The sequence below is a fragment of the Bidens hawaiensis genome, unplaced genomic scaffold (assembly GCF_021521415.1).
Source record: "Bidens hawaiensis isolate Kalapana, Puna unplaced genomic scaffold, B.hawaiensis_p1.1 tig00002414_1, whole genome shotgun sequence".
In the NCBI taxonomy this organism is placed as follows: domain Eukaryota; kingdom Viridiplantae; phylum Streptophyta; class Magnoliopsida; order Asterales; family Asteraceae; genus Bidens; species Bidens hawaiensis.
This window is the reverse complement of record NW_027491131.1, coordinates 2771000-2789960: the sequence shown is the minus strand read 5'-3', so window position 1 is coordinate 2789960 and position 18961 is coordinate 2771000. Positions and strand designations below refer to the sequence as shown.

The 18961-nt window shown below is 34.3% G+C and overlaps 1 non-coding gene and 2 pseudogenes across 3 annotated transcripts; 1 reads left to right on the top strand and 2 right to left on the bottom strand.

The window, feature by feature from the left end:
• LOC143619165 (uncharacterized) lies at positions 1–7754 on the bottom strand (annotated as a pseudogene). The gene is made up of 3 exons (XR_013151146.1): positions 7724–7754; positions 1777–2039; positions 1–653 (listed from the first exon to the last, which is right to left on the bottom strand). The product of XR_013151146.1 is annotated as an uncharacterized LOC143619165 (transcript).
• A 4988-nt stretch (positions 7755–12742) lies between these two features.
• On the top strand, positions 12743–16240 carry LOC143619164 (LEAF RUST 10 DISEASE-RESISTANCE LOCUS RECEPTOR-LIKE PROTEIN KINASE-like 1.5 pseudogene; annotated as a pseudogene). The gene is made up of 2 exons (XR_013151145.1): positions 12743–13815; positions 15404–16240. The product of XR_013151145.1 is annotated as an LEAF RUST 10 DISEASE-RESISTANCE LOCUS RECEPTOR-LIKE PROTEIN KINASE-like 1.5 pseudogene (transcript).
• An 808-nt stretch (positions 16241–17048) lies between these two features.
• Positions 17049–17120, bottom strand: TRNAQ-UUG (transfer RNA glutamine (anticodon UUG)). The gene has a single exon. It is a non-coding gene; the product is annotated as a tRNA-Gln (tRNA).
• Between the last annotated feature and the right edge of the window lie 1841 nt (positions 17121–18961).

Genomic DNA, 18961 nt, shown 5'->3' with positions numbered 1-18961 from the left:
GTTAAAACAATACACATTCGTTTACACAAACCCTTACGATTCTCTATTTAAAATTAGTTCCGTATTTGACAACTCATATACTTATTTCCCCTTATTTCAAAAGTGTTTCTGCTATCCACAATTCGATTCGATTTCGCATAATTAATAACATATGTACACACTTCCATAGTCAACAATTAGAACACACCAAATCACCAAACTAGTCATCACCCCTATTGCCTCCCAAAACCCGTTTGAGATCCGATTTTTGCTCGCCGGTTAACCTCGACGGGAACTTAATATCAATCTTAATCCGCAAGTTACCTTTCTTCCTGGGTTCTTTAGAAATCGGCATCCCTTCGTTCTGAATCACCTCTTCATGCCCTGGCTTGATAATGTCAGTGATTGGGACCACAAGGCTTCTACCGTCTAACGTTGTCACCTTGATTGTTTTCCCGGTTAGAGCTTCTAAGAGTGTGATTCGTTTGGTGAAGACTAAATCGTTCCCGTCTCGTTTGAACGTGTCGTGTGGCTTTTCGTCGATTACGAAGATTAGGTCACCCGGGGCGGCTCCGGCTTCCTGGTTTCCTTTCTCTGGGAAGGTGATTTTCGTCCCTTTTTTCCAGCCTGGTTTGATGTGTATTGTTAGGATTTCTTCCAGAGTCCCGGGTTTTCTGCAATTGGGATTATTATTCAACGGTGAAACAATTTGTTAAATAAGATCAAACCGAAAATTGAACCAATTTCAGCTCAGATTCTGATTAAACGTTACGATCAAAACCGAAAATCAATTCAATTAGTGAATTGCGCAGTGAAACCCAAATTTCAACTTTTAGTTTAATACCAAATTTTTATTTTTATTTTTTTAAGTTAAAATTTATTCTTTAGTTTTTAAGATAAAAGGATCCAATTACAATAGAGAGGCAGCAGGCAAGCGGGCAACAGGGTGCGCCGCTACCCCTTTTGAATAGCAAAACCGATCCTACTGAAAACAAAGTTATCGTTCTTCGGCGTCGTTGAGTTACTATGCACGACCCGCTGAACTCTTTTCATATAATTTCAACTAGAGGTAGTTTCCAATTTTGCTCATATAGTGATGAATAATTATCTTCGTTTTACACTGAAGGTAATTCTTTGAACCTAAATTAAACATATTAGGGCAAAATCGGAGGCAATTATTCATCCGTGAAACCTTAATTTCTCAAAATTAGGGAAAAATTAATCGTATATATTCATCAATAAAACTTGATATCAAAATTAGAGCAAAACTTGTAATTGTTCATCAAAGAACCCCTAAACTCAAAAATTAAGTCAAAATCGCTAGGCGATTGTTCATCAATAAACCTTAATTTTCAAAATTAAGCCAAAATTGGAGGCAATTGTTTATCAATTAACCCTAATTTAAAAATTAAGGTAAAACTGGAACCAATTGTTCATCAATGAGCCCTAATCTCAAAATTAAAGTTGATGAATTCGGTTCACCAAATTCCTTAACTTTGCCCCAATTTTAAAATTAGGGTTCATTGGTGAATAATTGGTTCCAGTTTTGCTCTAATTTTTAAATCAGGGTTGATTGATAAACAATGGCCTCCAATTTCGGCTTAATTTTGGAAATTAAGGTTTATTGACGAACAATGAAATTAGGGGTTTTTTTAACAATGGCCCCCAAAATTTTGACTTAATTTTAGAAATTAAGGTGTTGTTATGAAGAAACAATTGCCTCAAAGTTATGATATTAAAATTCATTGATGAACCATTCTAAATTACAGCAAATTCATCAACTAAATCATCACATACCCGGAATCATCCAACACAATCCTGGATATCTGCATCTTCCGCTTATACAACTCCTCCAACCCACAACTCAACTTATTCTTCGAACCCTTCAACAATCCCCCCACTGCTCGCGTATTCAGCAAATTTTTCACGCGGATCAAACCGAAACCTAGCCCCAGATTTCCCCCCATTAAATGTAACACCTGATTCATCATAAACCCCTGATTTCAAACCCTCTTCACCGTACAAATCGTAGATCTGACGGTCACTCAAAACATAATAAGCTTGAATGGATGTTGAGAATGTGTATGGTGGTGGTGAAAGATATATGTGTTGGTGGTGGTGAAAGATATATGTGTGGATTGAATGGATGTTTGTGTGTGTGTGTGTGTGTGTGTGTGTGTGTATGTATAGGTGGCAACGATTTGACGGATATTTCACGGCGTGTCGGCCGGTCTGTTAAGTAATTAACGGTTTTGGTTTGGGTGATGGTGATGAGGGGTTACGTTAGAGTTACGCGAACGGGTGGGGGATGGACCCGGCATTAACATAGCATTTATGATATTTTTTAATTCTAGTCATTATTATTATTATTATTATTATTAAGATTTTTTTGAGTTTGGTGGAGTGTTAAACAGACTAAGAGAGAATTGGAATTTTATGTGATTTATGTTTGATTCATGTTTTTAGTATTTATTTTGAGAGGTGTTAGGGTGATGATGTAAGACTAGGCGAGTAAGTGGTTTTCAGTAGCTGGACCCTTGTACTGAACGTGTTTTATCTCGTCACACTGTCATGCCTTCAGGTGAGTGCTCACGGATAACCTTGGGTGAGAGTTTTTCTGGATCCGAAGATTAGTGTACCTTGATGTGGTGAAGTTAGCCAGTAGCCTATTTGGAGGATTCGTTGGCTGTTTAAAATATAAATATTTTTCTTTAAGAGCAAATGAATCCTCCGAATGGGGTATTGTCTACTGGCTAATTTATCACATCGGGATGGTGCCTCCAAAAGCACATGATGAGGGAAAGAATCGAACCTGGGTCTCTCGGAACACCAAGTCTATTTCTTAACACTCCACTACCTGCTTATTAACATTATTAGAAAGATTGATATTTTTTTAGAAAAAAAACAATTATTTTTAGTAATTAATAATACAAATATATTAATCATTGGTTAGTATTGGGTTTACCAGTAATGTGACTAGTGTTGATCTTAACTTTTAATTTTGTGATCAGTAATAATTTTGGTTTAACGGATTGTTAACTTTGTTTATTTCTGGTCATGTTGCATGTGTCGTGTGATGTGTAATTACTTGGACTTTTTTTTAATTTAGTATGATGTTTTTTTTATTGTGATCATGATTTCATTATTGTAAGTTTTTTTTAGAATTATTTATGGTAAAAGATTTCTTTACAAAGAAAATTCGATTTTAATAAACGAAATTATTAATTGTTGGTCAATTTTAGTTTTTGCTAGCAATCCGACTAGTGTTAAGTTTAGCTTTAAGTTTTGTTGTTAACAACAAATCTAGTTTAATAAATAGTTAACTTTGTTTATTTCTGGTGATGTTGCATATCAATATGATAGTTATTTTGACTGTGTAATTTATTTTGATATGATTTTAATTTGGTCCAATCAAACCTTGCATTTTCATAATAAAAATTAGATTCAACAAATTAAAAAAGTTAGGTTTATGTGAACGGGCCGAACATTACATGATATTTTTTATTGCAATCATGATTTCATTCTTTAAACTTTATTACAAAATCATAATTATTATTGGCAACATAGATATTTCTTATGTAATAATAATTCATTTGGTAAAGCAGGTGACCAAAAATCCACGTGCCATTGGTTTTATTTTGGTTGTTAATAATAGATGATGAGTTTGTATGAAATACCTCTTTTCACGTTATATATAATAAAGGTATAAAGTAATTTTGAGTAAAAGTTTAAAAATAGGTCTTTTCAAAATAAAGATCATGCTAGTTAAACATCTTAAACATAATTAATGCATCGGTTACTTTTGCTCTTAGTGAATATTTTATGGAAACTAATGATTATATTAATATTTTGAAACATAATTAAATTGGTTAATGCATAGTCATGGGTTATAACTTAAGCAATGAGTGTCTTTATATAACATAATTAAATTGTTTATTACACGTTTCATATTTTGTTAACCATTCAAAACCCATCAAAAAATACGTACTTTCGTATTTTAATTTTAAGTTTGTTCTACAACTAAACTATGTAAATAGATAATAATAACTATATCAGTGTCTGACTCTTATACTAATTTGTTATTGTTAGTAAGTTAGACGACCAACGCTATAAAATCAAACACTTACCAATAAAAACAACCTAAATAATAAAATTAACAAAAAAGGTTACCCTTCATCACATGAATTCATCCTTAAAAATACATTATTATTGCCTAAAAATGCAATATTATTATTATTATTAATGCCAACGAGCTAGTAGTGAAGTGGTAGGGGAGAAATTTGGTACTTTATGTAACCCAGGTTTAAATCCTGCTCCTAACACTTAGTTTCAGAGGCACTAGAATGATGATGGGAAACTATACGAATAGATGGCTTTCATTAGTTGGATCTTTGAACTTTGGGCGAATGTTCATGTTTGTTGGTCTTAGGTGAGGGTCTTTCCTGAATTGAAAGGTGAGCGTATCCCAATGTTATAAATTTAGTCAGTAGTCTATTTAGATGATTTGTTTGCCGTTGAAAAAAATTCATTATTTGAATAAGAAAATCTATATTCTATATATATTATTAAAACAATATGTTTTACTTGTTTCTATTGGTCCATTTGATTAATTTCCATATGTACAATGCATTCTTAGAATTTGTTGATAATAAAATAATTCAAAAATAAATTACATTTAACATAACATAATTGAATTCTTGTTAATTAATAACAATAATAATTACATAAATTATATATTTCAACTCTTCTATTTTTGTTGCATCTTTATGAAATAATTTTTATATTAAAAACCGTTTGATCATTAATAACAATATTAAGTAGATTAACTATAGGTTTCAACGTTCCTATTTTTGTTGCATATTTCAAATTTTAAATTTATGTACAAACTGATTACCTTGAATGAAATTGAGAATAACATTTATTTTCAGGTTAACTAACAAAATATATTTATATTATTATCCCTCTTTATATACTTTCAGTTTTACACAAGAAATTTCACACCACGCCTTTTCATCTGTCAAATTCTGCAATTTTGCATTTCTTTGTAAGGTTAATTTGTATTACTCAAATTATTTCATTCATTCATATTATTGATGTTGTTCATTTATTTTAATTATTATCAATTTAATACTTTGTTTGTATTCTTATTATTTTATTACAAACAACAAAATGGAGCAAAAAAACATGTTTAATGAGTTGGATATGCTTAAAAATGATTGTTTTCTCAAGGTTCGTGTATTGAAGTTATTGCGTCTAAAGACCAATAACAAATCCGGTGAATGATGACGAAGGAGTGATGTTTGGCACCTCAAAGGTTAATATGTGATGGACGTTGGTGGCTCAAAATAAATGCAACGTTTAAAGACCTTTTTTTTGTCTTTCAGTTTGAGTGTGTTTTTTTTCTCAGACAATTTATGCATGTTTCCAATTTGGTTTGATTTGTGTTGGATTTTTATATATTGTATGAATTTATGGTTTGTTTTATAATTTGGTATTTTATATTATAAGGTAATATGTCAATATCTAAGTCTTTAACATACCTGGTGTTTGGAAAGTAATTGTTCTTTGAATTTGTTACACGTAATTGTTTTAATTCTCTTACTTTTCAAAACATAATTTTATAAAATTTGCATTTTGTTGTATTCTTTATGTGTTAAAAATTAGATCATTTACCCCATGGCATATGATTTTCCAAATCATTAATAATATTAAACATTTTATTGAAGTTAATATAGAGATCACCTCGATAATTTATACTCAACATGTTATCTACTATTTGTTAATCAACAAAAATATGTAGTCTATTGGGCCTTAATCAACTTTTCTTATTAACTGTCTCTTTGATTTACTAGTTAAATATGAATATGAACTCATGGTGGACACATACCATTGCTTTACGCTAACTACACACTTATTAGTTTATGAATTTTAATTTTTTACCTTATAATTGTGTTTCTAAACATTGTACTTTGTATCTTATTTTGGTTTATCTTTATGTTTGACAATTATTTTTTTTCATACCAGTATTATTTACAACTAAATATCATGTTGTCGTCCCAGAAAACATATTACAAATTACAATATAATATAAAATTATATATGTTTGTTAGACGACTTCTATACGTTCACCAATGTCGTGCACGGGTAAATAACCTAGTAAGTTTTTATAATAATTGTGTGAAGCTAAAGATAGGTGTGGGTGAGCAGGAAATAGGTGACAATCATGTTAGGTTAGAATTTGGTGGGTGAGAGAACGTGCAAAGGAGTAATCAGTGGACCTTTTGTTTTGTTAGCCGATACATAATCTGATTTTGGCGTCGCTGGCGTCTGGTCGGCTAAACACCTATACGTCGTCGTTTCGTATGTGTTTGGATGTTTTCTTATGGGCCACATTGAAAATGGCCCAGTTTATTGACCCAACTTGCTCTTTTCACTTTCACATAGGAGATTCGCAAGATTAGAGGTGCACAAATCAGGTTTTTCAAATAACCGGTTTCAGGTATGGAATCAAGTTCGGGTATGAGTGGATACTGGAAATACCCGGGTCGGGTTCGGGTCCGGATACTGTCTCCAAAAACCACACCTTATGCATCAGGTTTGGGTCGGGTATAGAACCCGGTATTCTAAAATCGGGTATTTGAATACCCTATTTTTGAGTATTGAAAAAAAACCCTACTTTCCGGTTTTTCGGGTTTTTTCTGAGTATTTTTTGGGTATAGTTTGGTTTTTTTAAGAGGTTGCACTTTTTAGGGGCATTTTCAGGTATATTTTTTGTTATAAATCGGGTATTTGAAAAATCCGGTTTCCGGTATTGGAAAAACCTGGTTTCGGGTATGGAACCGATTCCGGTTTTCGGGTATGGAACCGATTCCAGTTTTCGGGTATTACTAGGTACAAATCGGGTCTGGATCGGGTATAAAAAAACCATGTTTCGGGTATTTTTTTCAGCTTCGGTTCCGGGTTCGGGTTTTTTGTGTACCTCTACTCAGGATAGAGATAGAGGTGCACAAATTTGGTATTTTTAGGAACCAGAACCAAGTAGGAAACGATTCCAGGTACGGTAAAAAAAAGTCAAAACCGGGTCGGGTAGGAACCGGCTCCGGGTATAGTCAGGTATTTGACCAGGTTTCTTTTGGGTTTCGGGTAGGGTCGGGTCGGGTTTTAAGCGGGTAAAGGTGGAGCCGGTTTTGGTTTCGGGTACAGGTCTGGGGAGAAACCCAATACTAGGTCGTACCCGCGGGGGGTTAGGTACGGGCAGGAACCGACTTCTAAGGTCATGTCCAGAACTGGGTATTTTGTGCGCCTCTACACATAGGAGAGATAGAGATGAATTGTAAAGATGGAAAGTGCAAACAAACTGAGCATCTAGTAAGCTACTCGAAATGAATAAAAAAGTTTGAGACAAGCCGAGTTTTATCGAGCCAGGGCCTCAAATAATGGTCGCTTAGTTAATTAGTTATTGAGTTTAGCTCGAGCCTTGTATAGGAAGATCATTTAACCTCGCTACTGTATTTTTAAGTTTTAACTCTTTAACAAGCTCAAGCGAAGCTTAGGTTTGTTAAGGTATGCCTCAAATATATGAAATTAAATATAAATTACTTAAATAATAGTAAACGAGCCAAGCTTGAGATTAAAATAATAACTCACAAGTTAAGCTTGAGCTTTGTAAAAAAACACTTAGAAACTAGAAGAGTGTTTGGTAACAAAACAAAGACTACCAAGCTTAGCTAATAAAAAAACTTACAATCATTAAAATAGAAAGAGTTAATGGCCATTTTCGTCCCTGTGGTTTACTACTTTCGCCACTTCAGTCCAAAATTTTTAATTTTGTCAATTTAGTCCTCATAGTTTTAAATATTAGCCAATTACGTCCCATCCGTCTAACGGCATCCAGCTATGCCGTTAGTTTAAGGGTATTTTTGTCTTTCTCCTTTTAATTTTGAGTTAATGGTCATTTTAGTCCCTGTGGTTTGATATATTTGCCAATTCAGTCCAAAGTTTAAAAATTTGTCAATTTAATGTTCAGTTTAATTCAGTTTTTTTTATTTTTTATGTTTTTTGTTTATAACCCTGAAGAGCATAATTCAAGCCCAAAACCATCGAGCAACCTCAAATAATGGTATGCATTTACTCTGTTGACAACAGTAATCATACCCCCCCTTTATATTTAGTTTCTAGACATTTCCTAAAATCTTCTCCATGGTGGAATTCAATGGTAAAGTGGTCAAGGTAATTCCCTGAAACCGAATTATACAGAAAAAACTAAAAATTGTTTTGTTGATTAATGTATAATAGTTGATTACGACCCAGATTTTCGTTATGATATGTTAATCTCTAAACCCTAAATATTATGCATTCATCAAAGAAACGATTTTTAGTTTTTTCCGTACAATTCGGTTTCACAGAATTGCTTTGACCACTTTACCATTGAATTCCACCATGGGGGAGAGTTTAGGAACCGTCTAGAAACTAAATACGAGAGGAGGGGGTATGATTACTGTTGTCGACAGAGTAAATGCAGACTTGTTTTGGGCTTGGATAATGCTCTCTAGGGTTATAGAAAAAAAAACTGACTTAAATTGACAAAATTTCAAACTTTGGACTGAATTGGGAAAAGTATCAAACCACAGGGACGAAAATGACCAATAACTCAAAATAAAAAGGAGAAAGACAAAAATACCCTTGAACTAACGGCATAGCTGGATGCCGTTAGACGGATAGGACGTAATTGGCTAATATTTAAAACTATGAGGACTAAATTGACAAAAATACAAATTTTGGACTGAAGTGGCGAAAGTAGCAAACCACATGGACGAAAATGACTATTAACTCAAATAGAAAAGGAAAGATCGATTTGGTGCTAGATTTGGACGGGACCATACACGCAACTCGTCGTCCAGACCGGTTGACTACAACTGAACCGTCTTTATTTGAACTACTTGATTATGGGTTGAACTAATTGAACAAACGAACCGAGTCTACAGTTGGATCAAATGTTCAATAATAATATTTTATTCTTTCCTTTCAACGTCTATTTACTAGAGCATACTAGTTCATGCTACATATTCGCTTATTTCAAATTTCATATTTGTTATTCGTTCAAATATGTGTCAAAAGCTTAAGTAATTCTCTTTGTTTTATATTAGTTTTACATATAAAAATATGAAAGTTAAATTACTTATGGCGTCATCTAACTCTTGAAAACCGGCCTGACTAATCCACCGGGACCACCGATAAAACAGCTGGTTCAATGACCAATCTGATAACGTAAACTTTGTAAAATGTGATACAAAATCATTTTAAGTTATTATTATAAGTCATATAATTACATTATTTTTACAACCATGAAGGTTCAACTCCAACGTATGTTCATCATTCAAACAATGCTTTTTTATGCATAAGAATTAAGAATAAATGAATAATATTGTTACCATTTAATGGATGGTGCTTTAATAAACAACGATTGAGTCTTGCAAAGATGTCAACATCAAATTCATTTTTTCACAATTTTTTAACCTTACTAAATGGTATATATTTAACTAAATTACGGGGTGAGGTTTGGTACAGACAACTTTTAAATAAGTATTATTAAAATAATTATAGTAGCAAAGTAATTATTATTATGCTATAATTTTGAAGTAGAGTAATAATATTACTATAGTTCAAAACTACAATGTATATAGTTATAATTTCTCTAATATTTCTTACGTTTCTCAGGTAAAATTTGTTTATATTTGATTATGACACTTTAAGTTCTTTAATATCAACTTTGATGTTTCTTTAATAATGTTCTTTAACCATCTAGTATCTTATAATACGGTACCGAAAATCGTAAATTTTTGGTACCGGTATCGAAATGTTCGGTTCAATACCGGTATTTAAGGTAAAATTCAGGAAATACCGGTACCGTACTGTACCGTACCGATACCGGTACCTAAAACTCAAAACCTTGGTACCGATTCGATACCAAATCGGTACCGGTTCGGTACTCATCCCTATCTTATAATGAGATGCAAAAGGCTTTTACTTTTACCTCGTGCTCCAACTTTTATCATTTTTTAAGTTTTGAATGTCAGTATTCATTTGGGCCCACATGGTTCAATTGATTTTGGCGGGCCTTTTCTAGTGTGGGCCTAGTGCACAAATATCAATTACATATTACATAGTAGACTTGACCTTTCTTAACTCATATTAAAAAATATATACAAAATAAATCAGTGTCAACATCTTATAATAAAAACTAAATATCAAAGTTCTTATCATAGATCCTAATTTGTCAATTGGTCACATAAGTCTGCAAGTCGGTATTGAGGATCAAGTTGTAATTTTTTTAAGCTTATGCTTAGGATATGGCAAAAACATGATATAAATTGTTAAAAGTTAGGGTTCAAAGTTATCTAGTTTAGAGCATTTATAATGAGTTCTTCATAATATGTTAGTGTGTTCTCCATTTTTTACGGTGTGGTTGGAGTAGTTGTGAGTGGAAAAGAAAAAAAAATGTTATTGTTCATGGTTAAATTTGAAGAAATACTCTTTTCACCATTCATTATTTTTTAAAAGTAATTGTGAGTTGAGAAAAAGAGAATGTAATGATAAATATATAAAAAAATATTATTTAGAGAGAGAAAAGTAATAATTTTTAGTGTAATTTTAGATTTAGATATGAATAACCGATTGGGAATATTCTTATAAAACCGTTACTACAATGGATATATGGTTTTTGGGAGAAAGAGAAGAGATGACCCGCTTAATGAAATTTTAAGTAGAGAATTATGATATTTGTTGATTTTTTCTTCATGGGGCCAGATTTAAATGCGTGCAAAAAATTAAAAAAATTGTTCAGTTCACTCCTTTTCAACACGTACTTTGTCCATTTAAACACCCTCATAATTATAGCAACCTCTCATAAGAAGATTTTAAAGCTAATGTCTTTGCTACAGGATTAGCTAGCTTGTGGTATGGAACTTCATCACTCGATATGCATATAATTGCTTAGTGTTTTTAGGGCCACGGTAATAAATTACTTAGTGATAACACATAATAACCATAAGACGAACATCATGTATCTAGACACTCTCCAAGTCTGCATCATGTACGAGACACCATGTGACATGCACATAAAGTCACAATCCAAGATTTGCTATGCACCTAATATAACGAACGATACTCGTGAGACTGTTTGATGTGTCACTCTTGATGATCACACATGCATAAGCATTATGCATATATTTTGATAGAAGACATGAGCTTTCTGATGATATCATCTCAAGGTTGCCCTTGTTCCTTTGAGAAATAAGCAATATGAAACACCCAAAAGCCAAGGTGCGTTTCTTTTATTGAACTTACACATCATATATACAACGAAACACTTTTGAAATCATTTCATAACTCGTTAAATCGTTACAAATGGCTTTATTTATAATTTTTGCACCAAAAAAGTCTTAACTAGAACCCATATATGTTTATATATATCTTTATAATAAAAAATATTGATACTGTTTGAAGGGCTTAAAACTATTAGTTAAGTTTTTTTTAAAGATATTTATTTTATAATTCCACTCATTTCAAGTAATAATGCATCAATCTATATAAAAACAAAGTAATTAATTATCAATGTGAAATGGACCACTTATTTTCTCATTATAACTAACCTATAATATTTCAATATGTATTAAAATAAGGATAAAATATTAAATTAAATTGGTCCCTTTTTTGAAATGGGGCAAGTAGAGTTGAATTGACTTCTTTTTACAATGTATTTATAAATTCTTCTTACCTACTAGTATCTTATCTTTACCTTAATGAAATTACATGAATGAAGTTGTTGCCTTTTCATTTTTGCCTATGATCACTTATAAAAAATAAAGTGGCTAGACGTCATTAGATGAGATGACAAGTAAAGTAACACGTGAAAAGTATATACATGAAAAATGGCTACATGTTTAAGTTTCTTGAGTTAGGTCGTTTGTTGAAGTGGTTTTATGTTCTGTTTTTATTCCATACGAAGATCACTTGTTCAACACAAGTCGAATTTATCTAGTTCTATTGATTAGTTAAATATTATTGTCATCATCTATTGGAAAAACCTCTTAACCATCATCTGGATAAACACTAAACTGAAAACCTTTTGGTATATCTAAATACTATATATAGATTAAATTATTATTATTATTATTATTATTATTATTATTATTATTATTATTATTATTTTGTCCTGCGAATTTAGTCTAGCTGTTAGTTGGTATGCCGTTCCCGGTAAAGATACAAGTTCGATTTTCACTTTGGCCATTTCCATAAATATCTAGATGAATGGACGAATCAGGGCTTAATATCGGGTTCGACCACGATAGGGGCGAGGGTTTACCAATACCGTCCGGTTTCCACGCATCAAGGGGTACAGTCTCACGACTGTCGAGAAGCCAACCTTTAACATAGCCCCTCAAATGATATTTTTACACGCGAGATTCTTTTTTTCACATTGATTGTTACAATTTTCATTTTCATAGCATCAAGTAAGATCATGTCCAAATCAAAAGAAGATTTGTCAATATTTTGGATCACTATATGAATACTCTTTATCACTCTTTTACCCTTTTCCTGTTCTACACACTCTTCACTAACCGCTTTTTCTGGCTTCTTGTCCTCATTCCTTTCCTCTTATTCACGTGAACACGCCCCCCCCCCCTCTTCAGTAAAACACATGAACTCAAGATTCAAACTCAAAAGATTCTTCACAGTTCAGATCTCCACACATCACCAACCAATGCCTCCACCACCATCACTTCTCCACCTATTTTTATTATTATTATTATTATCTTTCATCACCACCATCCCATCCCACCCATGCCCACCATTCACCACCACCCCACCACCCTACCCATTCTCCACCACCCCCAACTCCGGCCACCCATCCTTCCAAATCAAATGCCACCCACCACCACTCCATGCCACCATCTCCATCAACCACCTCACCTTCACCATCCTCCACCATGACCCCACCACCACCACCACCACCATCACCCCAAATTACCAAACTACCCCCCTAACCCACCCCATCAACCTCTCAACCTCACCTTTCAAACCCACTGACTCCACCTGCTCTAGACTCACCCACCTCCACCCTTGCAACCCAAACTGCACCCACCACCACAACCATTTCACATGTGAAATTACCAAAAACCCCCTGACTCTCATCCAACCTTGCCAGCCCACCCACCCCCCACAACTCTCCCAACCTGACTACTGCCAACCAGACATCCTAGGATTCTTACAAACATTCTTAAAACTAGGCATCGACATCGAATTCGACCGACAAGATTCATATTTCACAAAATGTAAATCTTGTAAAGGGGTTTGTGGGTTCAACTCATCTGACCCCACAAACCCATTTTTATGCATCAAAACACAAAACCCACAAAAACCCACCTCCAAAACCCATAATCCAAAAATACTCATATCTTGCTTCACACTAGTCCTTTGCATATTACTAGTAACATTACTAATAATATTAGTAACTACATACATTACTAAAAGAAGAAATAACTCTTCTATAAAACAGTACCCAATGGTGGCTAATTACCTCCGAGGCCACCGGTCCTCCACACTGCTTCCTCCGGTTTTCGCCTTTGATGATCTTAAGCTGGCAACTAATAACTTTGACCCGGATAACAAAATCGGGTCGGGCGGGTTCGGGTCGGTGTACAAGGGGTGTTTTCAAGAGAATAGAGTTTATGCTATTAAGTTTTTGCATAAACAAAACCCCTCAACTAAGAGTTTTTGCAATGAGATCTTGATATTGTCGTCGCTTAATCATCCGAATTTGGTCAAGCTTCATGGGTATGTTTTGTTATTAACAGGTGTGCTTGAGATTGGATCAATAAAAGTTCGAAATGAGCCGAGTTTTGTCGAGCTCGAGCCTCAAATAAAGCTCGTTTAGTTATCGAGCCGAGCCTTGTGTATTTTTAAGTTTTACCCTTTTTGTACTTATATGTTTTACTTTCATGTCGCACACCGAGTTTAGCCGAACTTTGACTCGTTTAAGGTAAATACGCGAGCTCAAACCGAGCTTAGGCTCGTTTACGAATTTTTTTCCAAAAATATATAAAAATAATTAAAAACATACATAAAATTAGTTAATAAGCGAGCTGAGTCCAAGCTTGAAAAAACAACTGACGAGCCAAGCATGAGGTGAGCTCAGACGTGCTCGGCTCGTTTGCACCATAATTATTAAACAAAATAAATCTGATTGATAAAAGTTCAAAACAACCCGAGCTTTTTCAAGCTCGAGCCTCAAATAGAGCTCGTTTAGTTATCGAGACCGAGCTCGAGCCATGTCTTTTGTTTATTTTTACCCCTTTTGAACTCATACGTATTAATTTCACTCTACAAAGTTGAGATTGAGCCGAGCTTTGGCTTGTATAAGGTACTACACGAGCTCTAGCAGATCTTAGGCTAATCTAAGGTTTTTCTCAAAAACCTTAACAAGCATTTGGTATTTTTAAATGTTACCCTTTTGGAATTATACGTATTAACTTCACGTTGCACATCCGAGCTTTGACTCGTTTAAGGTACTACACAGTACACAAGCTCGAGCTGAGCTTAGCCTCGTTTACGGTTTCTCTAAAAAGTATTTAGAAACGACATAAATTAATTAAAAATAACAAATGAGCCGAGCCCGAGCCTCAAATAAAGCTCGTTTACTTATCGAGCTCGAGCGTTGTATGGGAAGCTCGTTTAGGCTTGTCGAGTCTTAACTAGCCTTGTGTATTTTTAAGTTTTACTTTTACCCCTTTTGGACACATATTAATTTCATGCCCCACAACCGAGCTTGAGATGGGATTTGGCTCGTTTAAGGTACCACACGAGCTCGAGCCGACCATAGCCTCGTTTAAGGTTTTTTTTTTTTTTTTCAATATGCATAAACATAAAAAGAAACATACATACATTTAATTAGTAAATAATAAACTGGGCCGAGCCCAAACTTGAAAAAACAACTCACGAGCCGAGCTCGAGCTTTAGTTAAACAACTCGTAATGAGCTGAGCTCGGGCTCGGCTCGACTCGTTTACACCCCCATTTATTAACATAATAAATAAAAAACGTTACAGATCGCGACAGCGATCGAGTATCTACGTTTTACGGTTCCACCAAGCTTAGGCTCGTTTAAAGTTTTTTTACTTTTTTTTTTCCAAAATACATAAATATGATAAAAAATGTGCATACATTATTACATTAATTAACAAACGAGCCTTGCCCGAACTTGAAAAAACAACTCACGAGCCAAGCTCGAGCTTTAGAAAAATAACTCGTAACGAGCTGAGTTCGGGCTCGGCTCGTTTACACCCAATATATGTAACATAATAAATAAATATTTGTTGTAATATTTGTTATTCTTTAATTATTTTAACCTTTGGTATCCTTTACAGGTACTGCAGTGACCCTAGAGGTTTACTATTGGTTTATGAATATGTGTCAAATGGTACATTATCAGATCATTTACATGTGTACAGAAATAAGTGTTTGACGTGGCAAACGCGACTTGATATCGCGTTACAGATCGCGAAAGCGATCGAGTATCTGCATTTTACGGTAGTTCCACCGATCGTACATAGAGACATTACGTCGAACAATGTGTTCGTGGACAAGGATATGCGTGTGCGTGTTGGGGATTTCGGGTTGTCACGGTTGTTGGATCCGGGTTGTGTGTGTACGGGCCCTCAAGGGACTCCCGGGTACTTGGATCCGGATTATTACCGGTCGTTCCAGTTGACTGAAAAGAGTGATATTTATAGCTTTGGAGTTGTATTGTTGGAACTGGTTACGGGGATGAGAGCGGTGGATGTGAAGAGGGATAAGAGCGAGATGACGTTGGCTGACATGGCGGTGGCGAAGATTCAGATGGGGTTGTTGGCCGAGGTGATTGATCCTAGGTTAGCGACAGTGGACGGTGGTGCGGTGTCGGCAGTGGCGGAGCTTTCGTTTCGGTGTGTGGCGGCGGATAGGGATGATAGGCCGGATGCGAAGGAAGTGGTGGCGGAATTGTGGAGGATTAAGGGGCGAACGAGCCGCGGTGGGACCGCGGCGAGGGCCGGGAATTCGAGTAATGTTGTGGTTCCGGATGGCGGGCCGGGTATGATGGACTGAGTTGTTCGTATAAACGTAAAGGATGTTTTCTGTAATTTTGTCTGGTCGTTTTGTTATGTTTAATGTTTTAATTATTCAGTCCTTTTTATGTTATGATGTAATACAGATTAACATGTAGTACAAGTTTTGATGCATGATGTACAAATTTGATGCACATGTGTGTTGAAGTTTATAGTACAAGTTTTGAGCTACACCTAAGGTGGGGGTGCACAAATTGTAATTTTCAGGAACTGCAACCGGGTCAGATAGAAACCGGTCCCGGGTATGGTCGGGTATTTGATCGGGTTTTCCTGGTGTTTTTTGGGTTTCGGGTAGGGTCGGGTCGGGATTTGACCGGGGTGATTCCGGGGAGAAATCTAATACGTACCTGCGGGTCGAGTACGGGTAGATACTAGTTCTGGGTCGGGTACACCGGGTATTTTCAAGAACCGCAACTGGGTCGGGTTGGAACCGGTTCTGGGTATAGTCGGGTATTGAACGGGTTTTTTTCAGTTTTCGGGTGGGGTCAGGTCAGGTTTTGACTGGGTATTTCCGGTTCCGGGGAGAAATCTAATACCAGGTCGTACCCACGGGTCGGGTACGAGTAGAAACTGGTTCCGGGCCAGGCTCGAAACCGGGTATTTTGTGCACTCTTAAGGTCTAATACCTAAGATCAATATTTAGCTCAACATACATAAGCCAACATGGGTTGTTGTGAGCGATCAAAGTCGAATTATCTCAGTTGAGGCGGGCAAACATATTGAAGGAACGCCACCGGATGCAATCAGGCGGAGTAAGCAAATAGGGATAAGAAATATGATATATCATCATCCAGTATTGCAGTAAATACGGTGATTTAACTTGTTATAATCTTTACAAAATGGCAACTTGATTAATTACAAGTATATAAAATATAAAAAAGAAACATGAAAAAAAATAAAAAATACAAGGTCCTACCGGGAGTCGAACCCAGGTCGCTGGATTCAAAGTCCAGAGTGCTAACCACTACACCATAGAACCACTTGATTATTTTGATAGCATTTATATACTTATGTATCTAAATATATGAATTAATAATTGTACTGTTTTTTTATTTACAACTTGGAAGATATTTTTTTAGGTTAATTTATTTTTTATATACTTTATTCAATCTATGATAATATGTTATATCCTGCCGGGCTTGTAGGAGTTCCGGAAAATCAATATAATATTATATTTATACAACATTAAACCATGTTTATTTAAAATATTTATAGAAATGTGGGGTTATACTAAAAAAAACGATGTGTTTAAAAATGGTTGGAAATAATCTTTGTCATTAAATGAAGATAAGTGAGTTCTTTTTTATTAGAATTTTGTGAGTTTTGAAGGACAATATTTTCTACCGTGTTATATTAAACATGCAAAAATTACAACCACAAGCTTGGTTTAGTGTTAAAGGTGTATGATCGACAACCAAAAGATTATGGGTTATAGTATTATTTGAGACATAATGGAAATATATAGCTATTAAAAAAAGCATACAGAAATTAAGAAATATTTTCAACTTAAATAAGTTAATTCTGGATTTTAAGGCTCCATATTAGCATTAATTAAAGAAGTTGGTGATTGTCTCGTGTTGTATTTTACTTGTTTATAGTTTTTTATTATGTTGATGAACAAAAACATTATAACACATGTGTTGGTAAATAGGCAATTATGATATGTTAATGAAGCAAAACACATAATATAATTACCATAAACAAAAACACTATAATTCGTTAACCATAATTACAAAGAACAAGATACTATGAATAACAGAATTACAATGAATAACATAATTATTGTACAAAACACTTTGAATAACATAATTATAATAAGCATAAATATCGTGAATAACATACAATTACAATGAATAAAAACACAATAACATAATTACAGTAAACAAAGACACCTTGCATAAGATAGTTACATTGAACAAAAACACAATAAGTGAAACCAATCAATACTAAGGTGTTTGGATTAAACCTTTTAATTCAACAGAAAACCTTAAACTAAAAATCCGAGCTTATTCTCCACTGAAAATCTCTAAATAGGTATTCACGAATGTCGGGTAGGGGTATTCTTCGGATTAGTTTTTCAGGTTTTGGGTTTTGCGGGTCGGGTTATTCGGGTTTCAAAATTCAAATTATAGACCCGAAACCCAACCCAAATCTCTCATGATTTTTTTCTGGCTCGGGTTTTTTTGGGTTGGGTTAGTCGGGTTTCAAGTATCCTTAAAAACAAACAAAGATTAAAAAAACTATAACACTAAAACAAAACCTAACATATTCTATTTCTCTCATACGTAAATAACCAATAACAAAACAAAAATAACAATGCAAAACAATCTTAAAAAGAGTGGAATTTTACAAAGTCTAGCCATAATAATCAATAAAAATATAACCATCTTCAATATGTCATGAGTAGGGTGTTTGATTATGGTTGGTTGTAGTCATAAATTGAAAACATTAATAAACAATAAACAATATATCCATAGTAGGTGGAATGACACATTCAATATAGGCCTATTATTATTTGGTTTTAAAACTAAAAGTTTATTTGGGTTGACCCGAAACCCATAATTTCAACCCAAGAACCAACCCGAATTACTTTGGTTCGGGTTTGTCAGATTGGGTTAGTATGGGTCGGGTATGACTGTATGAATTTTCTTGAGTTGAGTTTCAAGTAAAAATGACAGCCTTAACGTCGAGTCTGCAATGCTTGAATTACATTGATAAGCTATGTACGGTAAATATAATTTAAAAATTAATTTTATATTTGGTAAGTTTAATTTTCTTTTTCTTGTTGAAATAAGAAGCTTTTGATATTGATATAAGTTT